Source organism: Euprymna scolopes, chromosome 39 (assembly GCF_053919585.1).
Source record: "Euprymna scolopes isolate OS-2025 chromosome 39, ASM5391958v1, whole genome shotgun sequence".
NCBI lineage: Eukaryota > Metazoa > Mollusca > Cephalopoda > Sepiida > Sepiolidae > Euprymna > Euprymna scolopes.
The window spans coordinates 25,152,985-25,162,951 of record NC_136520.1 but is presented as its reverse complement, the minus strand read 5'-3'; the positions used below and the strand labels follow the sequence as shown (position 1 = coordinate 25,162,951).

Below are 9,967 nucleotides of genomic sequence, written 5' to 3'. Positions count from 1 at the left end.
AAGTTTTTGGTCAACCCAATATAATACGCTAAGACAATTTTGTGTTCATGTGTGCATTATCACTAACCAACATTATCACCGAATCGTTGAAAATGAAAAGCAAAAGTAATTTTTAAAAAAAATGCATCCAATGTTCCTGTTGTGTTGAACATGAAGTACACTTTTTTGGTTTTCAGACTAGGATCAAAGTGTAGTATCTGTTCTGTTCAAAGATAGTACAACAATATTGTGGGGTTTACATTTGCACCAGAAATATGGGACAAACTCCTGGAAGGTTTTTGGCGATAGACCAGCATAACACAATATATTCTAAAACTAGGTCAACCTGAGTACTTAGATGAGAATGTTTGCTGGACAAAGTTCGTACAATGTGTTTGTACCAGACATCTATAGAATACCCGTCAGCAATATACACCGCATAAAGGATACAACTTTGGAATTTCCATGTGTCCAACTAGAACTAATACACATATATATTAATTAATTAAAAAAAAATAAAAAAAACATTTGTGCTCTTAAGACCCCCCCCCCCAATATTCTTTAATACAGTGATTTATTGTATTTTCCTTACCCTATAATCCTGTATTAATACTATTAATACTGTGGGTAGTGACCTCATTCAAAGTTGTGACACCAACACCGTGGGGTCGCCAATTGATCTTGAGCTGAATGTGAATATCATATGAAACAGTGAAAAAATAAAGATACGAAGGTAAGATTTTGGTTTAATATATAATTTAAGAAACGTATTCAGAGGAGGGAAGGGCTCTAAACGTCCGTGTCGTCACCTTCTTCTTTCACGGCAGGTTGGGTATTTTTCCATGTGTAGAGGAAATTAAGTTGAATTTATTATGGTTAATATGTCTGTTGCGAATATTGCTGTAGTGTAAGTATTATGATGCGCACATATACTGAGTGTCGTCGCTTTCTTTGTTAAACACAAATTAAGAGGAAAGGAAGAAAAGGGAGAAAGAGGAAAACAGTGAGGGAGAATTATCGCACAGAGTATAACAAGCAGCCACCTTCCTCCTCCTTTCCTCTTTCCAGTGACCCTTACTCACCTTTTGCCTCTGTGTTTATTGCGTGTTTGGTTCTTGATTTGTTTTGGTCATGTCAATCCTCCCACTCACCAAGTGTTGTTTGATACTTAACCACTTAAAAATGAGTGTGAAAAAAGAAAGTACAACAATTTCTTAAAGTGACATAGTTATCGACAGTGTAGAAAGACCACATCATGTATGTTTGGAAATTTTTGCTCATGAGTCTATGAAACCAGCTAAACTTTAAAGGCATCCCCAAACTAAGCACCCTGACTTGAAAGATAAATGTATTGACTTTTTGAAAGCAAAAGTCACTGGTGTCAAAAGCCATCAATAACAGTGGATTATTTCACTACAAAAATGTAGGTGCCAAGCTTCATACACGGATTAAAATTAGCACATGCTAAAAAATACACACAGTAGCTAAGAATCTTATTTTTCTATGCACCAAAGATATTGTACATCTCATGATCTGTCCTGATGCAGTAAATAAATTATCACCTCTATTTGGTGTCAAAAATAAATAATAGTAATGGCAAGCAATCTACGAACGATTAATGCAAGCAACAGTAAACGTAGTCACTAGTTTTGTCTTCTCTGCGTCAGTCTCTCGAACCATAGGTTCTCAAGTCCTTCGCCACCCTTACTCAAGGCACGCCTCCATGCTGGTCTATCTTCGGCTAGCTCCTCCCACACATTCACATCGTTGCCAAGAGAGATCAGATCCTGTTTGGCCACATCTTTAAAGTGCAGCACCGGGCGACCGTGGCTTCTTGTTCCATTTGCCAGTTCGCTGTAGAGGATATCCTTAGGGAGATGGCCATCGGGCATTCTGCGCAGGTGTCCAAGCCAACTTGATCGTCGGATCTTGAGTGTCTGGAACAAGGAGCGGCTGCCAGCACATCTTGGCACCTCTTTGTTGGTGATTCTATCCCACCAATTGATGCCCATGATATGTCGCAAGCATCGGAGATGGTAGACGTTCAGTCTTTTCTCGTGAAAAGTCACTGCTCCATACAGTAGGGTACTCAGAACACAGCATTTGTAGATGCAGCATTTTGTGCAAGAAGTGAGGTATTTATTGAACCATGCTCTTTCACGTAGTTGGTTGAAAGTAGACGCTGCTCTTCATATGCGCGTTTGTAGCTCCTGTTCAATGGATACTCCTTTGTTGATGTTGGATCCAAGATACGACAGTCTCTAGTTCATGTGGCAATTGATGGTGATTGGTGATGCGTCACCCTGGTGCATCACAACTGTCTTTTTCACACTGATTACCAGTGTGAACTCCGCACAAGCAGCGCTCAATTTGTCAAACAGCCACTGGAGTCCACTTGCGGAATGCGAGACCAATGCAGCATCATCTGCAAACAGCAGCTCAAGTATTAGGACTTTTCGAATCTTGGTTTTGGCGCGTAGGTGAGACAAGTTAAAAAGTTCTCCATCAGAACGAGTATGAAGGAACACACTGTCTTCATCCTCGTATTTCCAAAAGCATGGTGCAGAAGAACTGAGAAGAAGATGCCAAACAGTGTGGGAGCCAATACACAACCTTGCTTGACTCTACTGCACACGGGGAAGTTGTCAGACATGTCACCCTCGAAGAAGACTGCGGCTGTCATGTTCTCATAGAGTGATCTTATCAAACTAAGAGGAGTTGGGGGACAGCCCAACTTTTGTAGGATGGCAAACAGACCATCTCTACTGACCATGTCAAAAGCTTTCGTGAGGTCCACAAATGCGTTATTGAGAGGTCTACGTTGTTCTCTGCATTTTTCCTGGATTTGACGCACTGAAAATATCATGTTCGTGGTTGAGCGCCCGCTGCAGAAGCCACATTGCAGTTTGCAATCTGTTGGAGTCTTAGAAGGAGCACTCTGACAAAGACTTTGCCAGTGACACTGAGTAAAGATATACCACGGTAGTTATTGCAATCTCCTTTGTCTCCTTTCTTGAATAAAGTGACAATTTTAGCATCTTTCATAGCTGTTGGAAATTTTTCATTGTGCCAACTGGTGCAGAGGAGGTCGTACAAGTGCGGGAGCAGGAACTTATCGCACTTGAGCAGATCTGCTGGAATCTCGTCGGTACCTGGGACCTTCCCTACATTTGTGTGTTGGAGAGCTACTTCGAGTTCTGACATAGTTGGAATGTTGTCCATTTTGACTAGGGTGTTGAAGTTCGGAGTGGAATTTAAAGCTGTGACTGTGATGTTGCGCGGTTCGCCATGTAGTGCTCCACCAAGCGTTCAAGCTGCTTCGTAAGATCAGTGATGAGTTCTTCTGTAGTAGATTTTAAAGGGCAAACTTTCTTTGCGCTCGGTCCAGTTGCTTTGTGGAGTCCACGGTACATCACACGTAGTTTACCGCAGTCAGCAATAGTCTGGATTTTGTTGCACAGGTTGTTCCAGTAGTTGTTTGAACAGTGCCGAGCAGCTTTCTGGAATTGACTGCGAGCATCTTTCAGCTTGGAGAGGGTGCTGCGTGTCGGCCTGCTCACATAGTTCTTGTGAGCATCGTTTTTGGACAGTAGTAGAAGTTCTAAGATTTCTGCATTCTCAGCCATCCTGTCTTGGCAAGGCGGCTGCTTGGTTCCAAAGGATGTGACTGCAGGATTCCCCAGGATTTATCCAGGTTCACTGCTTCCCCTGGTGCAGAATCTTATTTTCGAGTGCAGTGCGAAACGCACTGATGCTGTCGTTGTTCTTTATTGCAGCCGTGTTGAGACTACGACGTGGTCTTGGCTTACGTGGTGTAGGTTTCTTGTTCGGGAGATCGAGTTGTGTCAACACAAGTGAGTAGTCGGTATCACCATCGGCGGAGTGGTAGGTTCTTGATCGTTTGACAAAACCGATGTCTCTTTTTCTACACAATGCAAGATCCAATTGGTGTCAATGTTTGGAACGAAGGTGTCTCCAAGAGACACGATGACACATTTTTTGAACCAGGTGTTTGCAATACATAGTCCCTGTTGACTACAGAGCTCCAGAGTTCTTTGACCATTTTCATTTATTTTACCAGTACCGAAGTGACCAATGATGTCAGGCCAGCAGTATGGTTTGCACCAACTATGGTGTTGAAGTCTCCGAGTACTAGGAGGTGATCGCTGGCTGGGATCCTGCTCAGTATTTCGTTGAGACAGTCGTAGAATTCATCCTTCACATGATCTTTGCTAGGCAGTGTTGGCGCATAGACGCTGATGATGTGTACTGGTGTATCGGCGCAGTTGGTCTTCAGTGTTTAATTCTCTCTGAAATGCTGACTGGAGTGTCGACTACATGTTCTCTGAGTAATTTGTTTGCCACTGCAAAACCTAATCCATGTATGCGATGTTCCTCTTCTGCTTTGCCAGTCCAGAAGAAAGTGTAGTTTTGTTCTGAGATGGAGCCAGTTCCAGCCAATCTGGTTTCCTGTAGAGTGACAATGTCGACAGACAGCTTGGCAAGTTCACAGTCAAGTAATACGGCTTATGAGGCAGACCTTTTACACGAAGGTTGAGATCCGGGTCATGTGTGAAACCCAGGCACAGTGTAGAATGTTCCAACTTCTGAGTCGGAGAGTAGTCTTTGAATTGTGATTTGTAACAGGTGAATGATTTACATCCGTGATTGCCTGACCACCCCATCGAAGCGGCGGACGTGACGGGGTATACTGTTGCGAGAGCCTGAGTGAAGAAACTCGTGCGTTGCCCAAGCGGCACGAGTGGAACTTGACCAGGGCTGGTAGAACCCAAGGAAAGACAAGGTCAATACGTTGGTACCGACTCTGGTTGCAGGAGAAGCTCATCTGACCTTTGATAGGTCTTGTTTTCGGTCATGCTGGGTGTTCTCACACTCTCCTCACCCAGGTTACTTCATGCAGGGGAGAAGGTTTAGTCGCCGACGACCCAACCATGAGGCAGCTATTTGTGTCAAATAATATGATAAAGTGGAGGATAACAGATATGTCCAAGGATATTTTATGTCAAATTATTCAAGAATTAAAGAAAACTCAAACTGAGCTGTTCAAGCATACAGCTTGATGAAACTACTTATGTGACAAACTTTTCACAACTTGTGCATTTTTATTAGAAGAAAAAAAAATGTTTTGTTTTGTAAGCCTCTGTAAATGTCAAATTACTGCCGCCGATAATTTTGATTTAATGGATGATTTCTTCAAAGAGCATTCAATCAAATGTAAGAAATTGTGCAGAGTTTGTACTAACAAGGCACCTGCAGTGCTTGGCTATAAGTCTGGCTTCCAATCGTTAATTAAAAAAAGTGACTCCACAAGTAACTGGGACTGCCTGCATGATTCATCGACAAGTATTAAACTACCAAGACGTTACCTGAACTATTCAAAGAAGTGCTTAACTGAGAGATTAAAGCAGTAAATGTTAAATCAAGACCATTTGCAACATGGCTCTTCAAAGTTTTATGTGAAGATTTGGGTTTAACGTATGAAGCACTACTGTTTCACACAGAGGTGACTTTTGAAAAGAAAAGCGTTGAAAAGATTTTTTGAATTGAGAGGAAAAGCTGAAATATTTCTCACTTCTCAAAATGCAAGCAAATATGAATCATTGTTTACGGGTGAGTTTACGTTCTGCAAATTGTCGTACTTGGCCGATATTTAAAAAATATTTAATAGTATTAATGCAGGATTATAGGGTAAGGAAAATACAATATCTTTATCTGAAAAGATATCTTTTGAAATTAAATTGGAACTCTGGATCACCAAAATTAACCAAAAGAAATTATACGTGTTCCAATACTTGCCAAATTTGTTGAAGAAGCAGCAAATGGAATTAATATCGCTGACTTATATGGTTTGATACAATTTATATTGATGTCGATACAAGAGTATTTTGAAAATCTTTCTGTTTAGATAAGTTATTTTTTCTGATGAATGGTGCAAATCAAACCTTTCATACCAATGTATCTGATACCCCTGAAGCTACAGAAGAGTTTGATTTAAAAAAAAAATTAAAAAAATAAATTTTTTTTTTATTTTTATGTTTTTTTTAAGTTAAATCATGGTTTGGTAAACTGCAACTACAAGAATTTGAGACAAAAATTTCCCTTAATTCCCAATAATATCAGAAATCACAATAAGGGATTTATTGCCATTCCCAACAACTTAGCAGTATTCTTTTTAAGAAGCAAAATGAAATCAATGTTGAAGACGACTTAAGGTATACCATATTGACAACAGAACCTAAGATAGTTACTAGCAAAAAAACCCAGCTGTCTCATTAAGGTCAATTCATAAATGTAATTTACATAAGAGTGGAAATTTGTGTATTTGAATAATTTTAAATTGATTTGCAATTAATTTTTTTTCTTTTAATGAATTTTAGAACAACTTTGGAATTTTTTGTGAATAAATTTGAAATTAATCATGAATTTATGGAAAAATAATAATCTATAATTCAATAAATGCAGTATATGGCAGTTTATTGTACAAAAAATCAACGTATATTTAAGATATTTTAAGGATTGGGATTGCTTACTAATTGCTCATTCTGAAATGGGTCGCTATATTTGTAAGTTTGGAAACCATGGCTTTAATAACACAAAATACATGCTAAAATATACTTTAGTTCTGGGATTAACTTGTATATGAAAAATTTCTCTTTGAAGTTTTCTAAATAGCTGTAATATATTTAACAAATTGACCATATCCCTCTCTTATGTATTTCTCTTGCTTTCTCTTGCTCAATGTTAATTCATTCACTCAAGTATTTCTTAATGTCTCTTTAATTACAGTTATGAAATTTTCAGATGAGAGCTGATTGTTTGTAATACTTGTTTTGATTGGATTATTGTTCTCAACTTGAGTGTTATTTGGCCAACGTTTTAGTTGATGTAGCCTTTAACCTTTATCAGGCATGTTGATTGCCATCTTGAAAAAGAAAGGAGAAAAATTACTGGCTCCGTATATGGTTTTGTATTCTTAGAGTTTTTTAAATTTTTTTTTTTCGCCGTAGTTTCGTATATGTGAAAAATAAAAAATGTACCTTTTACTTATGTATAACTAGCCTGGGTGCCCAGTGTTACCCGAGTGTTTAGAGGTGTGTGTTCAGAAAAAAAAAGTGGTAGTAGGCAGGCAGGCTCAAACTTGTACTACAAAGAAGTTAATGAATGTGAAAAATAAAAGTGACGTCTATGCCGTTGTGTCCATCACCAAACCTGAAGTGGTAAAGGATTGACTAGCCTTAATTTAAATTAAGGCTAGTCAATCCAAAATAAGGGATGACTTTAAAAAATATCGGCGAAAAAAAGCGACACCTCCTTATAGAAAAGTGACCAGTTGAGGGTGAAGGAATTAATGTTTTTAGCCAATTTTTCGATATTTGTTGTCCGAAGGGTTGAGCTTCAAAACGATACCGGTCTTGTGAAAACTGTCACCTCTGTCAAAAGTTTTGGACAGACATACAAACATACATGCATTTAAACAGACAGGTGAGATTTATATTATAGATGATACGTCTGCATAAAAAAATGATGTAGAAGTAAAAATCTTATTTTATGCAAAAAGATGTCTGTCACTTTATGAATGTTGCAATAAAATTAAAGTAAAATGCAACTCAAAGGGGTACAGATATCCATAGTGTGTGTGTTAAATACTATGGACAATTTATGTCTACAACTTTCCCATTTCCTTATTTCAAGTGGAAACTGGCCGATAACAAATGTGTGTGTATATACATCTATAAAAGTGAAAGTGCCTGTCTATCTGTGTACATTTCCCTACACAATAACTTTGTCAATTTTCAGTCTACAGACTCGAAATTTGATATACAGGATATTGAGATGTGGAAAAATCTTCGTAATCCGTTTTCAGCCAGAAATTTGGCTGTTAAGTGGTCAAAGTTTAACGATTTGACCTTTGAGAAGTCTACCAAACCCCTCCGCCAATTTTGGGTATAAACAATTGAAATTTTAGATATAGGTTCCTTGGACATGGATCTAACCATAACTTGATTTGAGCCCAAAACAATAAATGTTAAGGGGTCATAATAGGGGTCAAAGTTTAAAAAAATTTGACCTGCGGTCTGTGCCAAATTGCTGAGACAATTTCTGATCTAAACATTTGAAATTTTACATAAAGGGTATGTTTGCATGTCTGCCTAAAACTTTCGACAGAGGCGACAGATTTTCACAAGGTCAATATCGTTTTGAGAATGATAGCATTTATAGAAAGATTTATTTTTTTTATTTATTTTTTTTTTTGACATCGTCATTATCTAATTTATATTCATGTGTCTGCACACCAAAAGTATTAGTGTAAATTAGATGGCAAAATGTAGAAAAAGTATTAGTGTAAATTAGATGGCAAAATGTAGAAAAAGTATTAGTGTAAATTAGATGGCAAAATGTAGAAAAAGTATTAGTGTAAATTAGATGGAAAAATGTAGAAAAAATGTATTAGTGTAAATTAGATGGCAAAATGTAGAAAAAATGTATTAGTGTAAATTAGATGGCAAAATGTAGAAAAAGTATTAGTGTAAATTAGATGGCAAAATGTAGAAAAAGTATTAGTGTAAATTAGATGGCAAAATGTAGAAAAAGTATTAGTGTAAATTAGATGGCAAAATGTAGAAAAAGTATTAGTGTAAATTAGATGGCAAAATGTAGAAAAAGTATTAGTGTAAATTAGATGGCAAAATGTAGAAAAAATGTATTAGTGTAAATTAGATAGAAAAATGTAGAAAAAATGTATTAGTGTAAATTAGATGGCAAAATGTAGAAAAAGTATTAGTGTAAATTAGATAGAAAAATGTAGAAAAAATGTATTAGTGTAAATTAGATGGCAAAATGTAGAAAAAGTATTAGTGTAAATTAGATAGAAAAATGTAGAAAAAATGTATTAGTGTAAATTAGATGGCAAAATGTAGAAAAAGTATTAGTGTAAATTAGATGGCAAAATGTAGAAAAAGATATTAGTGTTAATTAAATGGCAAAATGTAGAAAAAGATATTAGTGTAAATTAGATAGAAAAATGTAGAAAAAATGTATTAGTGTAAATTAGATGGCAAAATGTAGAAAAAGTATTAGTGTAAATTAGATGGCAAAATGTAGAAAAAGTATTAGTGTAAATTAGATGGCAAAATGTAGAAAAAGTATTAGTGTAAATTAGATGGCAAAATGTAGAAAAAGTATTAGTGTAAATTAGATGGCAAAATGTAGAAAAAGTATTAGTGTAAATTAGATGGCAAAATGTAGAAAAAGTATTAGTGTAAATTAGATGGCAAAATGTAGAAAAAGTATTTGTGTAAATTAGATAGAAAAATGTAGAAAAAATGTATTAGTGTAAATTAGATGGCAAAATGTAGAAAAAGTATTAGTGTAAATTAGATAGAAAAATGTAAAAAAAGATATTAGTGTTAATTAAATGGCAAAATGTAGAAAAAGATATTAGTGTAAATTAGATAGAAAAATGTAGAAAAAATGTATTAGTGTAAATTAGATGGCAAAATGTAGAAAAAGATATTAGTGTTAATTAGATGGCAAAATGTAGAAAAAGTATTAGTGTAAATTAGATGGCAAAATGTAGAAAAAGTATTAGTGTAAATTAGATGGCAAAATGTAGAAAAAGATATTAGTGTTAATTAAATGGCAAAATGTAGAAAAAGTATTAGTGTAAATTAGATAGAAAAATGTAGAAAAAATGTATTAGTGTAAATTAGATAGCAAAATGTAGAAAAAGTATTCGTGTAAATTAGATGGCAAAATGTAGAAAAAGTATTAGTGTAAATTAGATGGCAAAATGTAGAAAAAGTATTAGTGTAAATTAGATGGCAAAATGTAGAAAAAGTATTAGTGTAAATTAGATGGCAAAATGTAGAAAAAGTATTAGTGTAAATTAGATGGCAAAATGTAGAAAAAGTATTAGTGTAAATTAGATGGCAAAATGTAGAAAAAGATATTAGTGTAAATTAGATGG

General features: G+C 35.9%; 1 protein-coding gene across 11 annotated transcripts in view; it reads left to right on the top strand.

Annotated features, from left to right (window-relative positions):
- LOC145263676 (uncharacterized) overlaps positions 1-9,967 on the top strand; it is a 514,716-nt gene that overhangs the window by 341,109 nt on the left and 163,640 nt on the right. The gene's annotated exons all lie outside the window — the stretch shown is intronic.